The 27612-nt window shown below is 41.8% G+C and overlaps 1 pseudogene; it reads left to right on the top strand.

The window, feature by feature from the left end:
• Positions 1–27612, top strand: part of LOC118227517 — a 516632-nt pseudogene that overhangs the window by 111371 nt on the left and 377649 nt on the right.

Below are 27612 nucleotides of genomic sequence, written 5' to 3'. Positions count from 1 at the left end.
GCTGCTACCGGGGAAAGGCGTCTTTTTTTATTTTGTTACCCTCTTGAAAACGGAAGCGCGATAATAGAGGATTTTAGTGAGACGTATGTAGTGGTTCCCTCAAATGGGAGTGTTTGTTTCAAAGGTTCATAGTGTCGTTCCCGTATTAACCTACTGGCTTTGCGAGAAGATCTCGGTTAGAGTATTCATGCCTTTTCTTGCATCGATTCACATTTATTTACATACCCTGAAATACTCCCTAAACTGTGTTTAAGCATTAAGGGTCTTGCATTCGTAATAAGTAAGTGCATGAAATAAATGACAAAAACACATTTGAATAACACAACATGCATTACTGGGGAGTGTCACTTATTTTCATTACTATAATTACAAGCATCTTACCATTAATAAACACACAACCAGTGGACGCTCGGTACTTAACAGCCAAAGCCTTTGCATAGCTCTAGCATGGGTTCTGAGAAATATGGTGTGTTGCTTTTCTTTTAGCCAGGACCCAACACTTCACCCAACATAAAACCTTGTTCATGGTTCATGCCTGTTGCCTAAAAACAGCGATCTTGCCATTTAAAATGTAAAATTTTAAGTTTCCCTGGAAAAATACTTGTGCATCTTCCCCATAGTTCAGCACAATGAGTGTAGACATCTGTTCATTGTCACTATTGTTGAGATGGACATGCTGATGCTGAGTGTAAAACAACTGGTGAAGTGTAAATTAAATGCTGATATATGGCCCCACAAGTTTTAGACAGAAAGAAGAATATAGAGGCTATATATGCACACAAACACACACACACCCAAGCATACACACACACACACACACACACACACACATGCATGCAATGAGCCTGATTTACTATGACCTTTTGCACATGCAAAATCTTTGAACAGACACAAAACCAACAACATGAACAATGACTAGTCATGGTATTTCTTTGGCACAAATCGTTGGTTGTGTTACTGGTTTTGTGTATGTTAAAAGGTTTTGTACATGCAAATGGTCTTACTAAATCAGGCCCTATGTGTGTAATTTAACACTTTGTGTGATGCCGATGGTCCCAGCCTCAATGTCCAAATTAAAATATTGAGTAACATTCCATTCAGTAACACTGTTCTGGCTGGAATTCCTCTTGCTGGGGTGTGAGCCCAACCTGTGTGCTGGGAGATTAGGTAGGTGACAGGATTCCGCCCAGCTCTCTTTGTGTTGAGGACTGAGGGTGAAGGTAATGTCGTAATGTCTGTGACGTTTACCATGTCGACCACTAGAGGGCAGGTTCCTCAGGGGTGTTCCAAAGAGCAACACTGTGGAGCTTCATTATATGCTACCAGACGGTGGATCTTTACCATATGGTAAAGCAGACATAGCTTTGCAGTTGAAAGATGACAGATTCTAATTAGTAAAAAGGCGCCGAAATACTCTGAAATGAAACTAATTTACACGGAAATGAAAAAATATTTTGCACATTTTGAAGGCAATAATTGCCATAACTGTGTTCAGCCTCATTAAAGCTGCTTGATTGTAATGATGACGACCTAAAACTCCTTTGTGAAATTTTGAAAAATTATTTATTTGATTTTCAACTTAAAGATCCACGAATCACCATATTTTTCAAACAGCACCATTAAGCTACTCATAAGGTTTTGTTTATCATTTCACTTGGTTGAAATCCAAATAATCTAAAAAAAGTAATCTAAATAAAAATAATAAAAATAGACAGTACTTTCCTGTGCATTTTCTAGGAAACAGAAAGTATTATTATTATTATTATTATTATTATTATTATTATTATTATTATACTGTAAAGTAAAATCTACTGAAAAATAACTGGGGTAGACTACTGTATGGATCAAGCTTAAAAACAGAAAACAGTTCATTTTTTAACGAACAAAAAAAATAAGCTTACAGGACAGTAGATCTCCAGGAACAGGGATGGGATCCACTGGTGTATGGTATACATGTATCTAGGCTCAGGATTCAGCACTGTATAATGAAGGTATCATTGGTCAAAACAGTTTATAAACTGTTTTATAAACTGTTTATATTATGCCATTTTATATATGTAAATACTGTATGTGTTTCACAAGAAAAGTTGGATTACTACTTCACTTTCAGAGTCTAGCATATGCAGTATGAAGGAAAATTGTCATTTGCTGTGAAGAGAAAGTGGAGCTAGTTTTTCCTGAAGGAATAGGTGGCTATTCAGTTCTGACTGTGTTAAACCCCTTTCTCGTCAGCACAAAGGATTCGGGGATGATTTCCTCGTGATAAATGGAGCAAGAATGCGAGCTCTGTATTTGTTTGTCTCGTACAAGAAGAAGGCATTCCGTTGATTCCATTTCACCCAATTGCTTTCTGCCATGGCGAGCAGTAAAACGTCTAATCAGTCCGTCCCAGTCCATATTTCATCATATTAGGCAGCGGGGTACATTTTATAACACATTGAATGTGCAATAAATAGAAGGATACTTGTTTTTACACCCTCACGCTTTCTGAATTACTCGCTGTTTTATTTGTGAATCCTCGGTGGACTTTACACTAGCTGTGCATTTTATACAGGTCATGCATGGTGTGTTGCCCCGCATAAGGAAGATCCATCATGGGCTGTGTCCACAGTCTTACATGAAGCATTCACGAGTACCACATCACCATTTATAGATACCAGCTCTAAGTTCAAAAATATATACATTAATTCATTCTTAAAAAACACTGTCATTTATGATCATACAATTCATTTTCCAAAAGGTCCTTGATTTACCGTAATGGGTAAAAAAAAAAACATGTTTTGGTGGGTTTACAGTGATGTTTTGCTTCATGAACCAGAGTCTGGCTCCAATCATTAGTCATGTACATCTCTCCTATTGTCAGCTACCATGTTGAGAACAACCAAGTCAAGCACAGATATATAACTGTCTCAGGAAGCCAGCAAGCACTGCAGATTATTATTCTTATGTCTGACACTGTAATTGTCACAAGCTTTCTAAGGCAACAACAGTGCAATCAGCGGAATACTTCCTGCTCAGAAATCCAATCGGTTCTCATTTTCAATAGGACGATTGTGGAACTGAATGGCAGCATTCCGATACCATTGTTGCCGATGACTGTTGACGCTCTGAAAAACGTTGCGTAGGAACCTAATTGGATATACTGTGAAAATAAAAACTGCCACTATCCAAAGGATGGGTTAATATGCGGCACAATGAAAGGCACAGATACGCTGTTGAGATGAGATCTTTTCTCTTTTTTTTTTTTTTTTTTTAAAGATTATTTTTAGATGTGATGCTGGTAAAGAGGGAAAAAGCATCAAATGCCGTTAGCTGCCTTTGTTGGAAATTTGTCGGGAAAGCTGAACGCTCTTCTAAAGCAGTTGGGTTTCTCCATACCTATGGAGGTAATCCTATAAATTCTATTGGATCCAGATCCATGCTGTAAGCAATCTATGCTAATTACACAGTTCTTTTGATCTTTATTCCAAGGTTTAGCAATTCTGCGTGTGTTGAAGGGTATCACTCCTCGCAGAATATACGTATGTATCTTTTATTTTTATTTTTTAACCCACAACGTGAACAATGGCGATAACCCCTTGGCTTGTGGCTCGTACTTTGATGTACCTTTTTTGGCATTTAGATTAATTATATGGAAATGAACTCCGAAGTGCCAAAACTGGTCCCCGTTGACATTACACTTGACATTTTCAGTTCCCTGCAGATGTTTTAAGATTTCATGCTTTTTTCCCACATTTCTATCTCTCTCTCCTCCTCTTAACATTGACTATTCTTGTACCTGAAGCCGAAGAAGCTGACTTAGTCCTCTCTTATGCCAATGTATGAACATTCCCCTTTACAGGATTTGTGTATATGTTATGCATAAGTCACAACTCTTTATAATTCATATGCAGTTCTTACTCATTATTCTCCCTCTATAATTATTCACTGGGGTACCAGATAAAACTGCATGCCAGTTACCTGCACTATCTAATGGGAAGCAGTGTCTGTTTACTTACCTGGCCTTGTGGTTCTTTCCAATAACCATGTCTGCCTCCTAGTTGATACGTGATTAAGTACCAACAAGGGCTACATTCTTGCAGCCCTTATTCACTAAACTTTGGGTTGATTTTTAAGGTAAGAGAGAAGCATGAGGGATGGTACCTGGGATTTAAAAAACAGCAAAACACTGGTGAGTACATTAATTTAGGTGTAAAACAATGAATGTCAGAGCATTTTAATGACAACGTACGTGATTATCGACTGTATAAGGGCAGTAATTGGAGGTAATCGACAATTAAATTAAGTATTGATTGACAAAGTAATGTAACATTGATATGGCAGCCCACAGCTGGGAATGCTTATTCATTTATTTCCTGTACAATAAAAAATTCAGTTCTAACGAGTTATTCTGTGCTAAGCATGCTCTGAACATTAAAAGAGAAAAAAAAGGAATAGTTTATTTATTACAAACTATATAGGTGTGCCGAGAAACCTAATTTAATTATGTCAGGACACATAAATAAAAGAGCTGAATTTTCCAAACTGGTTTCCTGCTAAACTCCCGCTGCTAAATGATTCACAGAATTCTTCTTGCAAACAAGTTAATTATATTGCACAATTTGTTCATTAAAGGCAGAATGCATGGGAGTAATATGTTATCCTTACACAAATTAATCATAGGAATTAACGGAGAGGTTGTCTGCAAACTGTAATAAAACAAACGCTGCATGCTGTTTTGAAGTGTTGTTCAGAGCCAACGTGGTGCCGGATCTGGAGTGGAAATTAATACTGCTGTAGGTGGGGCGGTGAGCGATTGGCCCTCTGGCGGAGCCTGCCTGTGCCTTTTCCCTCAGCTCAACACCGTGCTGGTTTATTTCCACCCGCGTGCTTTATTAGTGTCCACTTCAGGGAGGGAAAGAAAGCGGCGTCTAAACGGCAGCTGGAAAAAGTGTGAGCCGCAATGGAAAGTGGGATTCATTTTGTTTTTTCGGATTTCTCGTTCCTGTCTTGTTGCACTCGTACATTTTTGACTCTTGACTAAGCAGCCCTGGAAGCTATTGCATTTGCATTGTTGATTCAGCCCCGTGGCGGTCCTAAATTGCTAAAAGTACATCTTTGACTCCTGAGAGGATTTGGACAGTGCAAGCAATTTCCCCAGAAATTAGATTTACCCGTTAATGTTGGTACAGTTCCAGAGTTTTCCTGCTGCCTCGGAGTCCTGGTTGTCCGTCAGGAAGATTACAGCGGGCGTGCCCGTCTTCTTCGGGGTCCCCAGGTGTGGCTGGCTGCACCAGCTGGCACGCGTTCCCAAACCTGCCAGCACTTGCAACGGCTCTTTTCCCGCAGCCAATGGGGTTCAGCGCAGTTCAGAGCAGCACAGTCCGGCTCCTGAAGTGACACCGGTTTTCTTTTTCTTTCTTCAGAGTGTCCTTGCGTCCGCCGTAGCTGCGCACACGCGTCTTCTTTTCTGACTCATAAAGTGCATCAGTTAGTATAATCGCAGCAGTAAAGTCGCCTGGGCATTCTGCTGTCACGTACAGCGAGTCCTATTGTTCTCTAGCCTCCTCCAGGACCTCTGTAGCGGGGGCGGGATTATGGGTATGCAGTAACGACGTGCGCCGAGAGGTGCCTCGGAATCATGGACACTCTGAGTGCCGTCTGTTTTGTTTGTCATGTTGAAGGTTGCGCTGTAACTCCACTGAGACTGGTGAACACATAGTGAGGCTGTATCGGATTGCAGCAGATGGGTGACATTGGTATTGGCATGCAGATCATTTGGGGGGGGTGAGGGGCACCGTCTTAGTACAGAGACCTAAGGGGGCAGTGACATCTGTGAAACCTTCCACCGCTCTCTGAGCCTCCCTTTACATCTCTGCCTTCCAGATTGATTGAGTGGAGCTAATTGGCTTCCATTTGATCATTGCTTTGTCACAAGATGGCACAGGGTTTTTTTCTTCTAATTTTGACTTTGCAAAAGTTTCAGAGCTGGAACGACACAAAACCCATGCTGGGCGAGCCAGCAGGCGTTAGTCTCAAGCCGACAGCTAGAAATAACTGATACTTTTCAAAATGTTGCTTCCTTATTTTTCTTCTCGCTTGCACAAAAACAAAAGTAGGAGTATTAGTAGCAAAATCTCCAAATAAGAAACATTAGCGGACAGCTTTATCGTGGTCTCCGTCTCATCTTTGGCCCTTGAAGAAGGTGGGAGGAGGATGTTGAGTATTGAATGCCTTTGGCACTGAAACTGCCACTTTTTTTCTTTTTTTTGCACCGGTTGAGCCGTGCTAGGAGAAAGAGCAGACCCATGCTGTGGCCCTGTCACTCACTTCGGCAGGCAGTGAAAGGAAAATTGGTTTTACCTGAGTCAGATAATCATTACAAAATTAATTTTCTCGTCGCTCCTTGAAGTAATCAAGGAAAATGAGTGGTTCTGATGAATACCCACTTCACTTATTTAATGAAACAGTGGCTAGTGTGTTATTGATTATTCGAGTAATGGTATCAGGTGCATCATGCCTTGTCTTACACAAGAGACTTTTTGCAACAAAAATACATTTTGTTGCACTATTTTGTATGTTTACAGTATGTGAAACAGTGAAGGAATTAATTGCTGCAGCTGCTAACAGACTTTCTCTCTCTCTTTCTCTCTCCCTTTCTCTCTCTCATTCTCTCTCTCTCTGTCTCTGTCTCTCTCTCAAACACACGCACACACACACAGGCTGTCCCCTGCAAGGTTATCTTCAAAGAAAATACTTAATGATATCTTAATACTTAATGATATCTTGACATGACTGCATTTTTTGTTTGTGCAGCTGTATTAAATCTTAATTAGGCCTTCTCAGTGCATCACACCTTATACATTAGTGCACAACTTCATTACTGTGTTCACAGCTTTAAGCACACACCCTCTAGCCAAGATCTGTCACCTTCTAAATTTTCTCCACAAACTAAAAATGATTAAGCTGCTAACTCCTTGGTTATTAAAGACCACTTATAGTCTTTGGCGATACTCATTTTGGGGTTTCTCTGCCCATTAACATGAGTGACGAGCTGTACATTTCAACTGTACATCTCAAACTAATTTTGGAGTGCTCTGTTGCACTATTGGATGGGGCCATTTTAAGTGCTCTTAAAATGGCCCCATCCAACTCAAAAATAAGGCCACGCCTTAGAAAGTGGTGATCAACCCCCAGTCCAAGTTTTGACCTGACGATGAGACTACAGTTTCAACCCAAAACGCTGAGTAAGTTAACTGTGTGATCACCTCTGTGGAATGATCCGTTAAGTGCTGAGTACCAGTTAAAAGCAGCAGACTCTGTAGAGGTTGTCCCTTCCTCATCTATGTTTGAACCTTTATAGTGATGAGGAAGGCTAGGAGGCTTTTTGTTTTGCTGTGTTTTTTTGTTCCATCTCTGGTGAGCAATCAATAAAAAATCATAATGTGTGAGTTATGAAACATGTCCCCTCCTCAAATTCCCCCAGCCTTTGTGGTGGTTGTACCGCCCCCATCAGAGCTCACACGCTGTCCTGTTTGCGAGCAATCTCTACCTCAATCGACCCCATCTGATGGGGCTCTTTGGCTGCTGGCTGTGATCTCTCAACCGCCAGGCTTTCCCAGATGAGCAAGGCCTACAGTGTTGTACATGCCACCGTATTTCTGCTGGTGCCGGTAACACGTCTGTGCCAGTTTGAAGTTAGCAGAAAATAGGAACACGTTCGCCACTCGGTGTTTTGTTTAGGATATCACATCCTGCATCCTGCTTTAAAAAAACCAGAGCATTTGAAATTAAGTATATGTTGATTAATGTATTTATTTATTTTACCATGCCAATCACTCTTCAAATTAGTTTCTTTCAAACAAATGCTCTCGTAATGACAAAAAAAAAAAAAAAAAAAAAAAAAAAAAAACAGAATAAGGCTTCTTACAACTAAAATGATCCGTGCCAGCTAAACTAAATATATGTACGGAAGTGTTAATTGAAATGCTTACAGTACATGCAAGGGTGCAAAAGCACCGAATGTCTACTTTTTTTCCAGCAGTGTCATAAATTGGGTCTACTGACAGTGGGCAGTGCAGCTGGAATATAATTACCCTCTGTGGTTTGTTTAATGCAAAGTGCAATCAATTCTATTGATCCGAAGCCTTCCTTTATCATATACAGTGTTTACACATTTACAATTAGGCTGCAGCTTGTCATAAATGTACTGATTGCCTCACATCTTTAAGGGTGCATTGATTAAAACATTACTCCCTTAATTGACCGTTGAATCGACCCGTTGCTGACTGTCAGCCACAGGTGATGCGGTGTGAGTGTGAAACAGGAACCTTACCATTGGGATCTTCTGAAGCTCTGATTGGTCAAGGTTACAAAGCAGAGCATCTTGGGAAATTTTTCGCTGGCTTCTTTTTTACGCTATAAGACCAAACGTATCTGGGCACCTCTTGGTATAGGGCTCTTTTTTATGGTTTTTTATGCCCCTTAGTTCCAGTGAAGGCAAATCCTAATACTACAGCATACAATCACATTCTAGACAATTCTGTGCTTCCCCAACAGTTTGGAAAGGCCTTTTTCTGTTTCAGCATGGCAATGCCCCCGGGCACGCAGCGAGGTCCATCTAGAAATGGTTTTTTTGAGATCGGTGTATAAGAACTTAACTGGCCTGCACAGAGCCATGACCTCAACCCCATCCAGCATCTTTGGGATCAATTTGAATGCCAGCTGCGAGCCAGGCCTTATCGCCCAATCAGTCCCTGACCTCTCTAAAGTTATTCTGGCTGAATGGAAGTAAATGCCTGAAGCAATGCTCCAGCATCTAGTATAAAGCATTCCCAGAAGACTGGAGATTGTTATAGCATAATTTTGGATGAGATGTTGGATGTCAGGTGTCCACATACTTTTGACCACGTAGTGTATGTTTTCTTCTCAGTTTTTCTCCACAATTTGAATGTCTTCTCATGCTCATGTTGCACCCATAGCCGCGTTGTTGATTCGCTGCCTAGCATGTGCCCCCTCTCATCACCCCCCAGTTCACAGGTCAGACTCGCAGGAACCATTACTTGGAGAAAAAACACTTCATGTGCAGCTGAACAGATGAACCTACGGGTGCCCCATCTATCAGCAAGAATCACTGGTGCATCATCTCAGCCTAATGACACCCTCCCATCCCAGGGCAACGCTAGAACCAGCTCTGTATTGAAGTTGGCACTGGTACAAACTGGATTCTACACTAGACTGTTGGATCTCTGTGTAACTAGAGCAGGACTTTTTAGGATGAGCCACCTAGCAGCCGAGCTCTGGCTTCTAAAGATGCCAAAAAAGCATGAATAGAAAATGCAATGAAACCCCAAAATGGCATTAAAGAACCAAATTTATCCGTTATAATATTTTCAGACTGTATTGTTGTGAGAAAGTTAGAATATACATAACCGAACTGGTATGGTCATACTGAGAATGGCGAGAGGCCATGCCCTTACATGTTTTGACCTATTTTTAATTTATCATTTTCATTTTATTGCTAACTGTTGTGCAGCACTTTGGGAAGGTTTTGAAAGGTGATGCAAAATTAAAATGCATTACCATTATTAAATTACCGTCCGTAGTTGCCTGTGCTGCCAAAATGGATGTTTCGGGAGTTTCTGTTTTCTATAAATATTACATAAACATGCTGTGTATGTCAGTTTGTGGTAGATCACATTATTGTCACCTTTGTGCATCTCTACAACTTGTGAATCTAACTTTAAGTCACCTGCTTCTGTCGTGGAAAGAATGTCTTCTTAGCAAAACCTTTAATCAACTGTGGCTTTATGTCCTGCCTGAAGAGTATGTCCATTTTATTTGAGGAATATGGTAGGGCACCCTGTCCGTCAGGGCAACGGCTCTGTCTCAAGCGTTCAGCAAAATACTTCAAAGTGTAGAGACTGCGTAGGTGATGCCACTCGTTTGATGAACAACATTAGCCGGCTGCAGATTCCAGTACACCGTGGGCAGCCAATTATGGACATGGAAGGATGAACTCCCGTGGCTTTTATAGCTAACTTTCAGTTAGTGGCTGATTTAGGTCTACAATAACTGGCGGATTTGACTGGATTTGACTTCCCATATACGCATAATGACCCGCAATTAAACAATTAGGGTCTACAGTGGAAAGGGAAGTGGGCTCCTGTTGCCTTTGCCCACCTCTGCGATATTTATGCACATTAGAGTGACAGTAGACTCTCAGGCGTTCTCGTATTACAGGTGTTGTAACGTTAATTTGAGGGTGAGGAGGATAACTTCCCCCCGAAGTGCGCCCCGTGGTGTACTGTCACTGGGAGTATCAATCAGTCTGGTCTCTTGGTAGACCATTTCAGCCGACGCATCCATTGTTTTCCAGTTATGGTACTCATATTCAGTGAAGTAAAATGGTAAAATTGTTATGTTTACATCTGGTTATGAGAGATATGTTTCCTGTTCCTTTACCCAACCACACTGCTTTACTGTTCTATCACTCATTTTAATTCATATGGTTCATTATGCCGATGCTTCAATGTTGGATTAAACCTACTGCATTTCACCAGCCCTAAAGATGCTGGTGATCTCCTGTTTTCATTTCCAGTATGAACAATGCCAGGCTAATAAAGCCATTTTCATAAACCAACCGAGGACAGCTGTTTTATAACACATGTTCCAGGCCTGGTTTGTTGGTTGTTATTGTTGTGGTTCTTGTCGTTGTTCTAGTTGTTTGTGCATGTACTGTTGCAGCGGTTGGTTTGTACCATAAATCTGGGTCATGTCCAGTCTCCTGTTTGCTTGCTGTGTGATGTAGTGAGTCCTAACTCTTCGTCGCTCCTGTTCTTGGTTTGTCATTCCGTGCAATATGCTCCTTATTGCCTTTTCTTTTGTTTGCACCTCAGGCCCCACTGTCAGTTTAACACAGAATAAGTTTCCTGATTTTTAGCTTTCAAACTATGACTTAAATAATACTCAAAAACGGCTCGATCTTTATCATTTACAAATAGAAATATTTTGAGTGCCGAAAAAACGGAATTATCAGGAAAAAATAATCTACTGATATTCCTATTTATCGAATTGATTTTCTAATTCTTCTTTGCCAGCACAATGATGCACAGTAACAGTAATAACTCCACGTTAGATGAATGTTAAATGAAGAGACAGAATGATCCAAAAAAGATAATACAGATACATATATTTATTAAATTAAAAGACATGGAAGACATTGTGGTTTACATCCTGTAAACAATTCCCAAGAGTGAACTCTTTAACCCTTTTTCATGTTTTGCCATCTTCAAGAGCACATAGTCAAATCATTACATTATTTTTTTCCAGGTATAAAGACTTGTGTAATCCAAGATATCTTTAATTATTGACTTGCACCCTAAATAGATTTTTTTTTTTTGATGTAGCCTCTGTGGAAGAAAATGGAGGATCTAGCCAAAGCGTCCTGGTGAGATGAAAGCCTAATTATCTTCGCAAATGAAAGAATGGGCTATAATTAGGTGGGAGCCGAATCTGTGGTAGGAGAATGCGAGCGCATTGTGATGGACAGAACGTGTATCTCCTTAGTGACTGAGGACGGCGTGATTGGGCGGGAGGGAGTCGGGAGTGCGTCCGCGATTGGCTGGAGCGCGGGGTGCTCGGTGAGAACGCAGCCCGGGCCAGCTGCCGACGGCCCAGGCTAACTGTGCCGAACGCGGCCTCGTTTTGTCGCAACCCCCCTCCGCCGCTTTGATCTCCGCTCAGTCAGCGGGGGGTCCGAGCAAACCAAGCTTTTAATGTTCCCCCGGCTACGGCCCCATATCTCTGCACTCCAGCTTAAAGGATGCGCTACAATATAACAATGCATAATAACTAGGCTGAATAGTCTTGCGTTTCTGGTTTTTTTTTTTTTTTTTTTTTTTTTCCTTTCGGGAGGGAGGGGGGCCAGGGTCTGACAGTACTGTGAAGGTGCAGGTGACTTTCAGAAGGTTGCGCGGGAACGAAGCTGCCGTCAGCAGACCATGCAAACAGGCTTATATTCTGGGGTCACGCATGGTCCCATAAATGTATATGATTGCCTGGCCATCACAAATCTGTGGGGAGGCCTCCTTTCATCTCGGATTCTCACACTGAGCAATGCCATTTGTTTGCGCGTCCTCTGGGAGGTGGTCTTGTGGGTCGTATGAGATATCAATTAGGTTTAACCCCTTCACTCCTCTTCCAACAACGCAGTAAAAAAAAACAACAACAACAACAACAACAACAACAACGACGACGACGGGTGCAACGCCGCTCGATCCACACGGTATTGAACGCGCAGTATTTTATTGAGCGCACGGGATATTGAATTACAGTATTAGGCATTGTACAGCGCCTCTTGGTCACACATCGCTTTTGCATGCAGCTGGCATCTCTCGGTGAGCCGTAGCAGAATATTCCTTCCATCACAAGCGCCGGATTAGGGCCAAACCCCCTGTAGCCGACCCGTGGTGTATTCACTGCGGCTTTAACAGGAAAAGGGAACAGTCCCCTCTGGTTTGAGTAATGTCACCACTGTTAGCGCACGCAGGGCACGGGGCGTTGTTCATAAACACCGATGGTAACAGCTCTGCGTCCTGCTAAATTTCCACACCGGTGATATTTACTCATTCGCACACTGTTAGCGGGCGAATGTTCAGGCTGACGGGATCAGCTTTTCCATTGCCTTATTCTTTGTGATAAAATAGCTATGAGATAAAGCAAAACCAACAGTAGCACTGAATTTCAATCAGTGGAGTGCACATACAATGCATATATTATTGATAGCAATGAGCAATGTCAGGATGAAAAAAAAAATGTATACCTCAAAAAAATTTTTTTTAAAAAGCACCAACTAGTAAAATAGCTAGTCAGTAAATTAAGAAATAAACAAAGCCCCATCGACAATATAGACTAAATAGAAATGATCCTTCTTTTCGATACCTATTTTTCTAATTACGCAGCAGCACTTTCCTGAATTAGAACTTAGAGTTGGGTGAAAGCCTTTTGCTGTGGAGAAACACCCACACATAGCACTGCCCATAGTATATAGCTCAATGTAATTCTGCTGACTACAGTTTTTTTTTTTTTTTTAAATACCCCTTCCATATTTGTTCAGGTGAGCAGGATATATAAGTGTGTAAATTTGGCTGAGGAGAGGGTGTGTTCGGTAAAAATCAGTTCTCTGGCGAAACGATTAGCAGACTTGTTTTTTAGCGACTCTTTGAAACCAACAGCAGAGCCCACTGCTGTGACGTTGCATTTAAAAAAGAACTGACATCAATAAATAATGAAAGGTGTATTTGAAGATATTGAATAATCGGCCTCAATACACCGCATCTGTGGAATAAGGAGCACAAGTTTTCAAGGTTATTATTTTGTCGATATTTCCGTCTGCAAAACTGATGACATGCCTGTGAAATATACAGTAGATCATGTAAAAAAAAGAAATGAGAAAAGCAACATTGCCTTTATATTTCCCTGGTAAAATTTAGCGGTTTTATTTCTCTTACTCTTTGTGAATTTTGTCATTTTCAACTCGACATTCAAAGATGCTTGCTTCCACTCGATGTCTGCTGTGGAGTTCTTTGCCATGTCAGCATTGTTGAACTTTATCAGAATGGAAATTTAATAGGAAGAAACTGCACTGTATAGCATTTTTCCCCCCTTAGCGAGCCGTTGTTTGTAAGAGCACGTAGCAACTAACTGTTTATTGTGTGACACTATTACAAACATAAATGGGAAAATATAACATATAAATGTAGAATGTGATATGTTCCATTGTGTAAATACATGCTTGTGCATAACAGTATTCATACATTGTCATATAAGGTGGAGCAGCAGGAACCGTGAACCCTATGCTGTTTCTGTTATTGAAGAGCTCCATTTGCCATCATGCTCTAGCATTGCATCGGAGATGTTTCTGACCGGGGATGAGGTGGGGGGGGGGGGGCAGTCGGACTTTCCCAGCTGAGAAGGGGGGGGGGGGGGGGGGGACCTCTCATAGGAGATGGAGGTCAGAGTAGCCTTTTACTACGCCGATAGCTCAATAACACCGGGGGGAGCATCGGATTAAGACTGCGCCCCCTCTTTCACTTACGAGCGCCGGGGCGGAATCCCGCCTCGTCCGCTAAAAGTGGGCGTTCAGAACCCATTCAGCAGGTGTCGGAGGCTCCGGGATAAATGGGTCTGTCTCTGGGCAGAAATTACAGGGGCTGCAAACTCCTGGATGTCTAGCGTCCGTGCCGAAGCCCCTCCCAGGAGGCCGGCTGGCTACACTTTGTCTGGAGACGGATCCTCCGCCGGTTGCTGGGAACGGTCCCCGGTGGCTTGTCGTGTGGTAATGGGTCCTTGGCATCTGGTATTTAGACACAGATAATGGTTGTCTTAAGGCAGTGCGGCGCTAAAATGCCCTGGGATGCCTCTCTGGGGGCGGGGGCTACATCGCCTGCTTTCTGATATCATCTCCAGGGCTCTGATCCCCGACTCTCCATACATTTACCATCCTTGATATTGCCCGACTTCTCCGTTATCTGGTTACTAGGCGGCGCGAACACGGTCTGTGCTATATAATGTCAAAATTAGCATAAGCATTTAGATAATGATGGCAATTCAGGTATTGTCTGTGAAGTTACCAGTAATTACCAGCAGCTTTTTAAAAAGTGTTTTGGATGGGTCCTAGTTTAATTGGATTTTGTGGCCGTATATCATATACACTGTGGCATTATGATGGATTGTATTAGTCAAATAAATGCAATCTGCCCTATATTTTTCAGCTCTGAAGTTGCACCCTGATTTCTTCACTTAATCCCTCTTCACCCCTGGCCATTAAGAACAACAAAACAATGCAAGTGTTTAAACTGCGAACGCATACTGTACACGGTCAAGAGATTCACAGCATTTTCCCAGCTGGCTAGCTGTTCATTTTTTCATTAGCATTAAGGTTAAATATGTGATTTTGTTTTCCAACCTTGCACATTCTTCGCTGCCTTATTTGCTTGGGTTATTATTTATTTGTGTTATTCTCTTAATGTCATGAAGCACCTAGATTAGTGCAGGCATTTGGGTTTGGCTGCGTGCCTCTGCTTTTCTGTATAGCAGATCTATTGCTCTTCAGTTTAGCCTTGCCTTTTTGCGGCAGTGTTTCCATCACTGAATCAGTTGCCTTTTCCAAAACCAGTGACCGAAATAGCCATTTTTATCAGCTGAAGTTTGATTATGGCATATTAATGAACATTGCGGAAGGGTATTCTTCATTGAAATACACAGAAAAGTCCATGAGGCGACAGACACGCAAATTCATTGTAATGCGATGGTTCAACCCCTTCCTTTTAATGAGATAGATACAAAAACACTGGATGAGTCTGTATATTCCCGAGTGCATTCTACACTGTCTGTCCGTGATCTCATTTGCGCGACTGCAGCCAATTCTACTTATCATTAATTGTACGGCTGTAATAGCAAAGTAATACAAGCAATTATGCTGCGCTTTATTTGTCTCTTTGTTCGGATTGTACTCCAGCCATTTGTCGTCGCTGACATGACCCCGGTCAATTATGTTTACCATTTGTGATGAAGCAGCCCCAGTCTCAAGTGTTCTGCCAAATATAAATAAAAAATTTTCCCCTCTCCAGATTGGGAGGGTCTTTCATTTAAAAAAAAAATTAAAAAAGGCAATGCAATTTACCTTATCCCCCCATTTTTTTTTATTTTTTTTTAGGCAACTATGTCCTTCTCCCTAACCAGATATTTACTATTCTGTCTCCATATTTCATCAGAGAAGATTATTAACAATTCTAATTTGCTTATCAGAGGAAAAACCTGAGGTCGGCTTTTTAATTTGTGGAGATGCAATTTACTACCTGGCACCAGAACATCCTTGTTTGTTTGTTTGTTTGTTTGTTTGTTTTTGATGACAGAATGTTTCAGAATAGCCCACAGCTTTGTTAAATGTCAAGTGAATGTAATTTTCTTTTTAATGCCAGTATTATCAATATTACTCTGATGCTGAGCAAAAATGCAACTAGTTTTCTGCCCTTTGCAACAAAGTTGCTTTATATCGACTAATGTACATCTAAATCTAATAATTCCAAAAGGATTTTTTAAAAATATTTTATTGATCATGAGTTTCTCTGCAGTAAAGTAAGGGCATAATTATCAAGTTTTTTTCCAGCTCAGCCTGTTCTTTAAGTTCATGGATTTCTAAGGACTAATTAGCTTCAGTGTCATAGCTCTGCACCCCTAAGTTCATTCCAGGTCCAGTAGTTGACTCGGGGGATCTCAAAGTGTCTGGCTAGTTAATGTAATTTTAGTTTTGTACAAAGAAGTATCAAAACCTGTCATCTTTTTTTTTTCCTCCATATCCTTTATATTATTCTTATATTATCCATATATTACAGGAGTCAGCTTGAAGGCAACAGTTCCAGACAAACAAAGTGGATATTTATTAAAAACGGTTCTTGCTTGTCAGTTTGATTATTTATGATTTGTGCTTGATTGTGACACGTCGGAACGACAGAGGCTGTTTTTATGAGCACTACAGCAATTCATTAACATGAAACTGAAAGGAGGCGAGAAAACAAAGGAACCAATATTCCCCGCTTATGAAGAGAATATAGTCTTTGTGCTTGCAGTACGCTGGAATCTAGACAAAGTCAGCAGGCTACCTCATTTATACAGCAGGAATCCTAGATATTCGGGTTAAGTGCTTTGCTCATGGGTATAACAATGGCGGTCTGGAGATTTGAACCTGTTACCCTCTGGTTACAAGTCATGTTCCCTTATTAACCACCCCACCACATACACTCAGTTCGCGATACTCACTGCAGGGACATAAACATCTATTATTTAAGTGTGTTTAGTGGCAAAAAATAAAATTTTCCCTCCTTTTTTTGACTTGAAGAATTTATAGCAAAATAAAATTACCTGGCATGATTAATTTGGACCAGCATTCAGTTAATTGGCTCGATCAATCTGGGTGATTACGGGCACAGCTGGAACATGTGCACACAGTGTGTCACCGAGGATGAAAAAATAAAAAGTCGGGTTTGTTTCAGGAACTTTTGGGTGCAGGTCTGATCAGTACCAGTAGCACTGGAGTGGGGGGCTGTGTTCTGCGTACCTCTGGCCTGTGGTGACATCACAACCCAAGGGTCATGTCATCTGGACATGAATTATGGTGAAGAGACTAATAGAGGGTAATAGAGTATCCACTTCACATGCTCCTGTAGCTCCTGATGTCCCTCTCTCTGCCACCTCCACCCGTATCCTCCCTGGACTCTGCAGTCCAAAAGCCCCCGCACTCCTCAGAAAGCCCCCCACAAGTGAGCCAGTATTACAGCCCCTTTCGTCACTGAAGGTTTTAACCACCACCACCCCCCCTCCAAACACACACACGAACACACACATGCACCCACACTCACTCTCACAAGCACACACACACATACACACTCACATACTCACTGACACACACACGCGAACACACACACACACTCACACACATACACTCACTGAGACACACACACTCTCACACACACACACACACACACTCACTGACACACACACACACACTCATACACACACACACACACTGACACACACACGCACACACACACACTCTCACAAGCACACACACACATACACACGCACATACTCACTGACACACACACACGAACACACACACACACACTGACACACACACGCACACACACACACACACTCACATATGCTCTCACACAAGCACACACACACACATACACACACACACACTCACTGACACACACACACTCTCACACACACACACACACATACACACACACATACTTACTGACACACACACACTTTCACACACACACACACTCACTGACACACACACACGCACACATACACACACACACACTCACTGACACACACACGCACACACACGCATACACTCTCACACACATGCACACAAATACACACACACACACACACTCACTGACACACACACACACACTCCTCGCCCCCGCTGAAGACGCTACACAGCGTCACACCGCTAGAGCAGAAAGACGGAGGGAAAAAAACGAAGCAGAAAAACGTTCGGTGAAAAACGGCGCGTGCCGGCCTCCTCTCTCGGCTCTGTCACTCCTCCTCATAATTTATCATGAGGAATGTCATCCCTCCCTCTCTCCCTCCCTCCCTCCCCAGTCCAGCGCGCTCCCCGCTCCGCTGTGGCGCCCGGCCGGTCCCCGCTGGCGGCTCAAACTTCCGCCGCGCGGGTCGCCGTCCCGCGGGACGCTTCCGAGCACCACCGCCCCCCCCTTCGCCTCCTCCCTCCCTGCTAAAAAAAAAAGTTAAAGAAACGGGGAAAAAAGAGAGAAGCTCAAAGCCTTCTGCGCCCTGGCAGCTCCTCTCCTTCATCCGCGGCCGCCCCTTTCATGGTGCGCATTTTTTTCGCGGACGGGGGGAGGGGGGGTGGGGGGGCAGGCACCGTGGGCGACACTCGAGCAATTACGCCCGTTTCTTTTCCGCGGCCCTCCGCGTTCGGCGCAGAAGTAATAATTGCGGCTTCTGATTAGCCGAGCTGCGTGAGACCGGTTCGGCCTACTGGGCCTTCAGCTTTTCACAGCGGCCTCCTGCCCAGCCACGGGGAAAAAAAGGAGGGATAAAATCTGCTCTGAAATGACCCTCTTTCACAGCTCTCCTTCCTCTTCCCCCCTCAGCGAGCAGCCTTGTTAAAAGCCTGCATTTCTTTCTGTATCATTAGATGGTATTCTTTAATGCCCAGAGAGAGGGCAGAGAATTCTCTTGTTTCAAATCAATCATGGGGAGTTTTTTTTTTTTTAATCTTTTTCTTTTTATGAAAAAAAATTCTACCCTAAAAGCCCTCTGTGGACTCAATCTAAAGTACCAAAAACCCAGTATCACCAATTTGTTCAGTCTGGGAAGATGGTGGTATTTCTTGTAGATGAGAAAATGCTTGCTTCACGTTAAGTTTTGACATTTCGGCTGTAAGAATTTACAGCACGTTTGCCGTGTATCCCACATAAGATTTAAATAATATATTTTTTTAAATAGAAAAAATTCAAATAGTAAAAATAATTAAAGAGAGAGAGAGCGAGAGAGAAAGAACCATAGACATCGAAATTAGTCATAGCTGGATATTGCATTGCTGAAATGTCTTATCCAAGCATTGGTAGAATAATTTAAAACAAAATAGTTGTTTCAATTTTTTTTTTTAAATGTATGTCCCAAACACATGCTGTTCTATTCTTATCGTTGTGATAAATCAGTCTTCCCAACCCAAGTTTTAGTTAATGGATTGCATTACATGCAGGCTCCGCACCTCCGCACAAAGATGGCGGCAGGCTTTGAGCCCTGATCGCGCTCTGGTGGCCCGGTGTAGAGAAACAGAGATCCAGATCCCTTCACTCCATGTTGAAGGGTCGTGATTGTTGCTGCTCGGTCAACCAAGGCAACAATCAAGGTTTGTATCTACTGTGGCTTAGCCTGAGAGGTGATACGTGGTGTCTTCCCAGTGATAATCCTGTTAGCTCATGACTTTCTGCTTTGGTTACTGTGTTCCTGAGAAGAAAAAAAGAAAAATAAAAGAAGCTCATCAACCGGCTGTCTCCTCTTACCATTGGACATTGTGTCCTCTGTGTGTGCGTGTACGCCTGCGTGTGTGTGTGTGTGTGTATGTGCAGTTAGTTCCAAAAAAGAAAACTATGGTTCCATCTTCACAAAAGGAATTGAAAATAATGAATGCAGGTGTCCAAAGCTACCCCAAGCGGTACAAGCTGTGTGTGTGTGTGTGTGTGTGTGTGCATGTGTGTGTGTGCGTGCATGTGTGTGTGCAAGTCTGTATGTATGTGTGTGTGAGAGTGAGTGTGTGTGTGGAACAAAGCTTATGTTGGCAGCTCTGCAAAGCTCGAGACATGCTCCTAAAACTTTCTCCCCAAAGTGATAGAGAGAGAGAGAGAGAGAGAGAGAGAGAGCGAGAGAGAGAGAGAAAGAGAGAGAGAGAGAGATGCCTGAGGCCTCAGAGCAGGGAGGGTCATATAAGCTTGTCTACTTACCACCTACGCTGTCCCTCGCACTGCCCCGAGAGATTAACTTCCCACTTTCGGCCACGTTCCTCCACATCTGAAGGTCAGAATTACGCTCATTCCTGAGCGCTCCCCCCATCTCCCCCACCCCCCATTTCACGCCAAACTAGCCTAGGCCCATTCCGATTGCATCACTCAAGTTTGCCTGGATTATACTTTGTCATATCTGAAGCTGGACACAAGTCTGGTTACTCTACAGCTAACAACAAACTAAGCTCAAGTTCAGTATTTCATGAAGTTTACTTGTATTTTCAGTACTTTCAGTATCGAATATTTGCATATATAATAATGCCCACCCCCCCCAAAAAAAAATAATAATAAATTTCACCACTGTGTGGTTCTCTCCCACTGCAGTCCACTTTGAATCCTGGCTTAAAGCATCTTTGGAATTGGTCTGCAGTTTTATCACTGTTTGTAAATGCATAGAGAATGTTCCTCTAAATTTTAGGCTTGCCTTGAGGCACAAAAAAATAAGTGAGACACAACTAACTGCTGATTGTCCGGTACCTTTGCATTACAATAAAAACATTAATAGACATATGCATTCAATGCAGTTTATGACGATTAGTGTTGTATTTAAAAATATATTTTTTCTCTCAATACAATATCAAAACTTGATACAGATCTGTATATACAAAAGCTGATCCACACCCTCTCAAAAATATCCGCAATCTATTTCTTCCTAATTTAAATGGACTGCATTTCTTGTTTGTTACTGTAGCAACCACTCTCACAAATTTCCCAGCTCTGAAATGAAAAGGCCCTCCCACCCCTTCTGCGATTCAGACTGACCTAAACCACGTTAGGGGTAATTGTTTGGAAGTGGCCAGAGGGTCTGTGGGGAACGCACAATTTCAAAACATTTTCATCTTGTTTGTAAAGAAATGACTTGTACCTGGCGACTCCAAAATAGAGTGAACATCACAGAATTAATGCCAGGTTTAAACAAAGATTCTTCTAGACTATCCACCAGTCACTATCCAATAGGCAGCTGTGTATGCAGCAGTGTGTGTGTGTATGAAATTTGTAATTTGTGTAAAAGTCTGTACATTTTTTTAATGTGTATTTTAACATTTGATGCCTCTACTGTTGAAGCTTAAGCATTGAAATAGTATGTCTTCTATCTCTGGGAACACCTTGAATATTCATATACTATAATGCAGCAGCAGAAAGTCCTGCTACTGGCCATGAGCTCTGGTAGTACAGACGTACAGAGGATGGAAGGTGTGCAGGTGCTGAACATCTGGTTACTAGAGAGAATCACCAGCCCCTGGATTCCTGGGCCTGGGAATCCGTAACCTGAATATTAATTTCCATTGCAGCCGGTGCATAGCAACTGCCTGACATTGAAAGACGGTAGTCAGAGCCTGGAAAATTTGCCCGAGCTTCATTATGTTGCCATTGTTCCTCCACTTGATGTGTGCTGGTAAGTCAGAATAGTACACCGCTTGGGCTTGTTCTCACTGTAATTGTAATGCAGAGGAAGGAGGTCAGGCTGTAATGAGCATGTCCGGTGCAGTTGAAAACATTGTGAAATACCGTACTTCCTGGCTCAACCTACCATCATGTTTGGGAGCCTGAGTGAAGTACCTGTGGCCATTTTTTTTTTCCCGCATAAGAAATAAAAGTCATCTTACCTGACACAATGCCTTCATTTTTATTTTAATTGTCTTTATTTATTTATTATTTTCTTTGTGTTTAGACCCGGGCTGACCTTTGCAGTGTGCCATAAATCCTGCATTTTTCTCATTCAGAAACACAAATGCCTTCGCTGCAGACGAGGGGCGCGATCCCGCGGTGGGAATAAGTGGAATAGGCAAATTGCCCCGCGATTCTTTTTAAAGACCGACCTGGGGCGCCTTGGCGCGGTGTTTTAAAAGCGGGAGTATGACACTCGCCACGGGGGCTCCTTCTCTTCCCTCGCGAAGACAATCTGGTAAACGCGTCTGAGCTATTTGCTTAAAAGCTCCTGCGCGGAGACGCGGTCCGTTCCCTTCTCCCTGCTCAGGACAAACCCGCGCATTCCGCAAGGGCAATTCTGAAAAACAGAAATGCCCCGTACAACAGCACAGCAATCGTTAAGGCTATTCAACGCCGCTTTGTTTGAGCCCTTTTCCACACGTAACTGGGCCGTAGCGTTCATTGTTTTCTTTGATTGGCTTCCTCTTTCTGTTTCTTATAGAGCACCCGGGGTTGGTTCATGAATAAGAACATATCAATCGATCAATCGAAGAAAACTGTCCTTTATCATGCAACTTCAAATTGTTTTCTGAAATAATGGATGCAGTGAAAATATTTCCCTCAAGTAATGGATGTCTGGACAAGTGGATCATTCATCGGAGATTAATGTTTGGCTCATCTAGTTGTTTTACTTTCCTACAGAAATTCTATTAGAACAATCGGAAATACAAGTTTTTTTTGAACATTATGAAAAATGGTGACCTTTACCATTAACGGTAATTAAAATAAACAGTATCTTACAGTGATTATGGCTGAATATTGAGTAAGGGAAGTTTTATATCTCTGTTCTCTGCCACATAAGTCCAACAACACCATATCGGTGCTTAATACTCAGACATCATTCACTCTGTTGGTCTGTTGTTGCAAGTGCTGCCCCTCTTGATTTTCTGGGATATTGGCATGGTGTATTTTAAAACAGGTGTCATTACACACATCGGTGTCAAGTACATGTTGTAGTGTCAGCTTAGCCCCAAGCCTGCCAGGCTTCCCCCCAAAACTGCAGCATTCTTAGCAAAATCACAGTGGCAGTTAGGCCGTGTACTGGCCTGTTGGAAATGCTGGAAATGAAATGCAATGGCCTCTTTATTCGAAAGTTTTAACAGTTTGTCGGGGAAGCCGTGGGGGTGATCACACGTGCCGGTTATTCTGGCCCGTCTGACATCTTTCACAGGCAGCATCGAACAAAGGCTGTAAAACCATCAGGTAGATTCACACTGAAAAAAAAAAAAAAAAAAAAACTATTTTAAGCATTTGATACAAAATGCAGCCACAGCCCAATATTTTTTTTTGCCTTTGTAGTTGTTATCCTATTAGCATTTTAAAGACCCTGGAGGCGAGAGAGAGAGAGAGAGAGAGAGAGAACGGTTGTTGTACTCTCCTGAAACTTCCAGGCATCACAGCTGGTCTATTAACACAATGGCGACACAGCAAAGATTACAGTCACAAAGCGAACAAGTGAGTTACCCACAGTTCCAATCAAATGCCCCAGGGCTCCAGCACCAATACCTGTTGACTAGGACCATTTCTATTTTCTCTTTCTCTATTTTTTCAAGTTATGCTTCTAAGACACCATGTAGGAATGTTGACTTTTGAATTGCCTATACTGTGTATGCGTGTGCGTTTGTGTGCATGTGTGCATGTGTGCATGTGTGCGTGTGTGCGTGTGTGTATGTGTGTGTGTTTTAATACCAGGATGACAGAAGTTCTGTTCTGTAATGTGCATGTGTGCATGCGTACGTGTGTGTGTGTGTGTGTGTGCATGTGTGCGTGTGTTTTAATACCATGGTGACAGAAGCTCTGTTCTGTCATTTCTGTGCATTCAAGGTATTACAGAATGTCTAACAATCACAGTTCCATTATCCGTTAAGGAGTTCTCAATGTATGTGAACTGGAATGTGGTGTGGAAAAAAGTGATTGACTGGGTGATTTCTATTTCAGGTTCAATGAGACTAGCTTCTACCAAGTTTGTTTTTCTGTTGCACAATCAAATAAATGATCGTATTGGTAGATGTAACACGATATTGGGGACAGAACCTTTTTTTTTAAATTCTAAAGCCTATGCTGTCCCCTTTTTATGTTGTCAAAACATCAATATTCATACAGCCTTGGAGAATTCATAAAGCATACTTCCATATGTTGTACTCCCACCCAACATGCACTGCATCTGAAGCTGAAACCAAGTGTACTGTATGATTCATAAACATCATACTGTTCTGCCGTGTCCTCTGACCCAGTGTCTGATATTCACACATTAACAAGTGTCATCTTATATCAGGTTGGCAATGGGACAAAGGGGCAGGTACATCGTATAGCCAGGGTTTAGGTTAGTCATGGAATGTGGTGGTATACACAAAACGCATGTTGATATGTTTTTTTTATATTTTTCTATAAATAATCACTGGCTGCATTGTGTGTCATCTATAGGAGGAACCTCATGTTCTTAGCCTACATGAAGTGGTTTATAATACTTGCCTCATTGTGGTACAGAATCTTGATAAATAGCACGCTATATTTTTTATAATTGCCATTCCCATCACATTTTTTCATAGCTCACAACAGTGCACATTGTCCTTTACACTGGCTTTCACAATTTCAAACTAGTGCTTTATTTCTTTGAGTACATTCATGATCACTTCAGCACATGCCAAAATGTACATTTTTCCTTTTTTATATTATGACATATAAAAATATGCATTGGAACACACTGAAGTGTTGTCAAAACAAAAGACAGAGCATGTTGTAATTTTACTTTTTTAATATGGGTAAGTCATATTATAGATATTTATTTAATAAAAATGTGTTATATTTATGCATAAAGAGTTTCAACACATACAAATATTGAATGCAATATAAATAACACCACCTGGTCTTTCTGATTTCCATAATATCTATGAGAATAAAAATATTTCTTAGTTTCTAAGAATTCATTATATAATGACATACAACATATTTCATATTTACAGTGCCTCTTGTGAGTTGAATGAAATGTCAGTCAGTGAAAATTATCCCCAAAAAATGTTTGAACTCGTGAGATATGCTTAAGCCCGACTTTCAGTTTTAAATTTTTCTGCTGCTTTTGTGGATCTTATTGGAACCCTGGTGGGCCACAGCAATGTTTCTTCTGGGCAGACGAGATATTAATTAATGAGTAATGCATGACAAATCAATTATGTTGTAAGATTTCATTCATTTTAAAAACTCATTAAATGACGAGGAATGAATAAATATGTCGGAGAAAAGTGCTGCCTGTAAGTAGTCGCAGCGTTTTTTTGTTTGCAAAATACAAAGTTGAAATTGCATGATAAACGTATTAGTTTGGTCCTGTTTGTGGATTGAATTACTGTATTTAAAGGATGCTTCAGGATGATTTCAGGGCTTTCACGCTCTATTGTTTGATATTTGAATAGAACTGTGCACATGATATTTTCCAGTGGTCTGATTGATCAGTTCATTTGTTCTTCGTGAGAAGGGACCTCCACAGATAAGCAGCTTATTTTTCATACATCACAAAACTGTCAAACAATCCGGAATCCACACTCCGGATTTTGCACTTTCTCTCTTTTAATCGCTGGAGAAGCCCCGCCCACTGTACGAAACAGCCAATCCCCAGCTGCCTTCCTATGCACGGCCCCGGCCGACTTAGCTCTCCCCCACAGTTCCTACCGTCCCTTAGCAACAGACCTCTATCCAATCCAGTGAGTCTCCCACTGAAAACACCTGCGTGAAATCTCAACAGGACATCTAGCTGGAGAAAGTGCTGGGCAGAGGAAAGAGAAATAATAAAGGTAATAAAAGTCAGAGGCAAAAAAGTATTAAATATATCAAAGAACAGCGGTGCAGTGTTGTGCTGTATGCCACTGAGATGTACTGTGTATGTACCCGTCTCTCCCCTGGGTAAAGTCAGAACTGGATACCTGTCAATGGAGGGTGTGCTGGATGTATATAAGCATAAAACGGTCTTCTGCTCAGAGGTTCCGTATATATATCAGCGAACATCAAACATCCTAAACATAAAACACAAGAACAAATGACTGCCATCACTAAGAGTGGAGACTGCATGTGGCTTCATGAACTGGAAGTGCCTCTCCAGTTGCTCACTAAAGTGTGATTTACTAAACTTTCGCTCGGTTCACGCTTGGCGACTCTTCCGGCCGTCGCCTACGGAGGCGGTTCAGGCTTAATGACCGGCCTTGGCGATCGGTCTCGCATTCCCGGCGTGATGGTGTGCACACTGTGCGACTGGGAACAGAGGGGTTCACACGTGAGGGCTCACTAGCTCCATTCTTAACCTTGTTCCAAACCTTGTGGAAACACGACGGCTCGAGAAGGAAGTCAAGGGCTGAGGTCCTGCCCATTCTCTTTATCTCCAGCTTAAATCCCATTGGCTGTTGCCGGGGTCGGTCTCGGATTTCAGCCTTTGGGCGATTCAGTCTTTGAGTCGGCTGACAAAATCAAACTTGTTTGAAAAAAATCTTGCCTCCCCGACTGGTGAGAAGTCGACAGGGGTCAGCAAAACCAGGACTTGAGCCCTTTCACACCGGAGGATAATTAGCATGACCGTTGACCCGACTGGCTTCAGTCTGCCTGAATGCAGTTGGGCTCAAAATCAGGGGAATTATCTCCAAGTGTGAGCCAAGCTTTAGTGACCTGCAGGGGAAAATTGCAGAGCGAATCAAATCATTTCTGGGTGGTTACTCTGCATTGTTTTTGTTCTAAATGTTTTAATAGTGTTTTAAACTATATATAGCTATTACAGATGAATTACTTTTTTTAAATGTAAAAGTTTACAAAGCTTGAAAGTCAGACAAATATGTTGGAGCATGATGGCACTATGCTGATGGGACTGCTTTTAAAAATGGTACTGTGCTGTACATAGATTAATTTCCGATGAAATGTGCTTATGACTCTAAACGGTCAATACAGTGGGTTTCTCCGTATTCAGACATTACCATAGTACCACATGTGTCTAAAGTGTAATCTGAAATTATTATATTCCCATTTTCACCACAAAATAATCTGTGATTATCCCATATCTGATTAACCTTTACAGTTTCAGATAGCTGACCATAAGGAATTTTTAGTAAACCAATTTTCTTGCAAATATCTCTTCTCTGCTACTTAAGGCCAATGTTGTTGTTCGATAATAAGAATCTGTATATGAGTGTAAAACTGTAGATGTCTCATACACAAAACCCGCAGCACATACTTTTTTAGTTGCAGTTGCTGTTGTTTCGTTTTTCTTTATTTGGACAAAAGTACACACTCATGCCTTTGGGCAAACTTTTTACTTAGCGAGGAAGCAGCATTTTGTCTCTTTCATGGTCCCTTATACAATTTGGAGATATTGATTGATGCCATGTGTCAGTCAGCGAGCTGTAGACAGTGCAAGGTCAGGCACCCACGTATTGCTGATACCACCGTGCAGCTGATGCAAGGAACGAAAGGAAGAAAGAAAGGATGACAAAAAGGACAGGAAATTTAATTTCAGAAAGGATGTGTTCCTTTCCCATTAGTTCAGCTGAACTGAAAGCAAACATAAAGGTTGTGAAAGTTATGGCAAGAAGTAATGTCACTTCAAAGGTCTGGAATTTCTGTAGTTATGACTGATGATTTATTCTGCTTTGTCTCATTCTGTTATTGTGAAAATTGTTTTTTGCTTTTTTGATCCTTACTATACCCTTTATTTGCAATGCCCAGTCGTATAGGTCTTCCAGAAGTGGCTGCACAAATGCACTTCGACCCAGGTGCTTGTCAAGTTTTTTCTGTTGAGCAACAATTTGTATGTGTTTTGACAAAGTTGAGATTCATT

This window comes from Anguilla anguilla, chromosome 5, assembly GCF_013347855.1.
Source record: "Anguilla anguilla isolate fAngAng1 chromosome 5, fAngAng1.pri, whole genome shotgun sequence".
NCBI classification, from domain to species: domain Eukaryota; kingdom Metazoa; phylum Chordata; class Actinopteri; order Anguilliformes; family Anguillidae; genus Anguilla; species Anguilla anguilla.
Note: the sequence above shows the minus strand (reverse complement) of the source record. Positions and strands in the feature narration are given on the sequence as shown.